Raw genomic sequence first — 3,105 nt, forward strand, 5'->3', positions numbered from 1 at the left:
GCCCCCGCCGCCCCGGCTTCCTCGCCGCCTCACCGCACCGCCCGCCGCCGCCAGGTCAACGCCGGCGCCGCCCCGGCCTGTCCTCCCCTCGGAGACCTCCATCTCCGGTGACCCTCATCTCCGGCCGACGAACCTCGGGCTTCGCGAGCTGCTACAGTGCCCCGGATCCAGATCTGGATCGGATCCGGTTGACCTCTTTTGCCCTAACCCTAATTTATTTGCCCTTGTTCTTCATGATGTAACTCCTCATCCGTAGCTCCATTTTGGGCATATAGCATATCAAAATGTTCATCTCAGAGAGCATATCATTTCATCTCATTGCATCATTTTCATTTGAGTTCATCTTGATGCCCGAAATGCTGTTCGAAGAGTGCTATTTGGGATAATTGTCAGATCTGCTGCTCCATTTAGATATCTGTCATTTTTGCCATGATTATTGTGTGCATGATATGCCCCTGAGCTCTACATATGTTTTGTTAAGGGTTTTGTCATCTTTCCAGAGGTGCAACCCATGTATTTTTGTGATGTGTGTGGTGACTAGCACAAGCTTGCAAAGTGGAGCATTTGTTAATGCTGATTTCAGGGACTTAGCATTTCCACTAAGTCCTTGACCTGTTTATCTCATATTGCCATATGTTCATGTTGTTTCCTAGTGATCCGTGCCTCTTTTGGGGATGATCAGTAAGGATGTTTTGTTAATATTGTAGTGCTCTATCCACCCATGTCATTGTTTGCAATTGTGGAGCACCCTAGCTTGAGTCAATCGAGCTCTACTTTTGTCATTTCGTGAATCTGGGCAGATTATCTACTTGTTAGCGATTTTGCCGAGGATGTTGTAGTTGATCCGTGCATGCTATGTTATTGTTCTTGCCATGTCTAGCTTGCAGTTTGTGTATTCTTGGTGGATGTATGCTTAGATTATCATGACTTGATCTGTAGTGAGTGCATCGAGCTCGTAAACATGTCTATTTGATATCTGTTTCAGCATGCTCCAGTTTTCACCAAGTCTGAGAACTGATTATGTTTTTGCCATGTTCACATGTTTTCAATTGTATTTTATGATCCCTTTTGGCTGAAGGTCACTAAGGGACTTTTGTTAAGCTCTTTGAGTAGCTCCATGCCATGCTTTACTTTGCCATGTTCAGGTCCTGTAGAATATTGTTTTCATGCTCCAAAGAGTGATATCTGATCTGAAATTCCAGACAAGTGTTAATTTCACTAAGTCTGAAATCTGTTTGTCAAATGCAGTTTTGCCATGCTTGTTTGAACCTGTTAATGGATGAATTGGCAGTAGCTCAGTGCTAGACTTTTGTTAAGCATCATAAATGGATCCCTGCCATGTATTTTGTTGTCATGTTTGGGTGCTGTAGCATGTTCATCTTGTTGCATTTAGATGGCTACTTGCTGTAAATCGCAGACCGGTGCCATATTTGAATTGCTTGCCATTTCCTAACCGTAACTCCGATTCCGGCGTTCTTGATATCGTTTTCAAGCGATTTCATCTCATCTTTCCAGTGGCACACTTGGTTTTCCAAGTTGAGGCCAGGTTCATTCGTTCCTTGTCATATCTTGCATATGCATCACATATTACATCCCGCATAGCATACCATCCTTGCATCATATTGTTTGAGCTTTGCACGTGGTTGATTGTGTTCCGTTTGCTTGTTTGTCTTGTTTGGGTAGAGACGGGAGACGAGTTCACTAACGAGGAGCCCGTTGAGTTTGCTTTTGAGGATCCAGTCAACTCTGACAACTTTGCAGGCAAGATGATCATACCCTCGAAATCACTACTATCTTTGCTTTGCTAGATGCTCGCTCTTTTGCTATGCCTATGCTATGATGTCTACCACTTGCTTATCATGCCCCCCAAATTGCCATGTCAAACCTCTAACCCACCATGTCCTAGCAAACCGTTGATTGGCTATGTTACCGCTTTGCTCAGCCCCTCTTATAGCGTTGCTAGTTGCAGGTGAAGATTGGAGACCGTTCCTTGTTGGAACATTGTTTACTTGTTGGGATATCATTATATTATCTTGTTATCTTAATGCATCTATATACTTGGTAAAGGGTGGAAGGCTCGGCCTCTCGCCTAGTGTTTTGTTCCACTCTTGCCGCCCTAGTTTCCGTCATATCGGTGTTATGTTCCCGGATTTTTGCGTTCCTTACGCGATTGGGTGATAATGGGAACCCCTTGATAGTTCGCCTTGATTAAAGCTTTTCCAGCAATGCCCAATCTTGGTTTTACCATTTGCCACCTAGCCTCTTTTTCCCCTTGGGTTTCCGGAGCCCGAGGGTCATCTTATTTAAACCCCCTCGGGCCAGTGCTCCTCTGAGTGTTGGTCCAAATAGAGCCACTTGCAGCGCCACCTCGGGGCAACTCGAGGGTTGGTTTTAGTTGTACGTAGTGTTCATCTGAGTGTGCCCTGAGAACGAGATATGTGCAGCTCCTATCGTGATTTGTTGGCACATTCGGGCGGTGTTGCTGGATTTGTTTTAACCTGTCGAAGTGTCTTGAAGAACCGAGATACCGAGTCTGATCGGAACGTCTCGGGAGGAGGTCTATTCCTTCGTTGACCGTGAGAGCTTGTCATGGGCTAAGTTGGGACTCCCCTGTAGGGATTTGAACTTTCGAAAGCCGTGCCCGCGGTTATGGGCATATGGGAATTTGTTAATGTCCGGTTGTAGACAACTTGAACCTTAACTTAATTAAAATGAATCAACAGTGTGAGTTACCGTGATGGTCTCTTCTCGGCGGAGTCCGGGAAGTGAACACGGTATTGGAGTAATGCTTGCGCAGGTTGTCCTTTAGTTACTCGTTCGCGCTTTGCCTCCTCTTCTCGCTCTCTTTTGCGAACAGGATAGCCACCCTATATGCTAGTCGCTTGCTGCAGCTCCACATATTTTCCTTGCCTTACCTATAAGCTTAAATAGTCTTGATCGCGAGGGTGCGAGATTGCTGAGTCTCTGTGGCTCACAGATTACTTCCAAACCAGATGCAGGGCCTGATGACTCTGTTCCAGATGACGCGCTTGAGCTCAAGTGGGAGTTCGACGAGGACTCACGCCGTTACTACGTGTCTTTCCCTGATGATCAGTAGTGGTGCCC

Source organism: Triticum dicoccoides, chromosome 6A (assembly GCF_002162155.2).
Source record: "Triticum dicoccoides isolate Atlit2015 ecotype Zavitan chromosome 6A, WEW_v2.0, whole genome shotgun sequence".
Lineage (NCBI taxonomy): Eukaryota > Viridiplantae > Streptophyta > Magnoliopsida > Poales > Poaceae > Triticum > Triticum dicoccoides.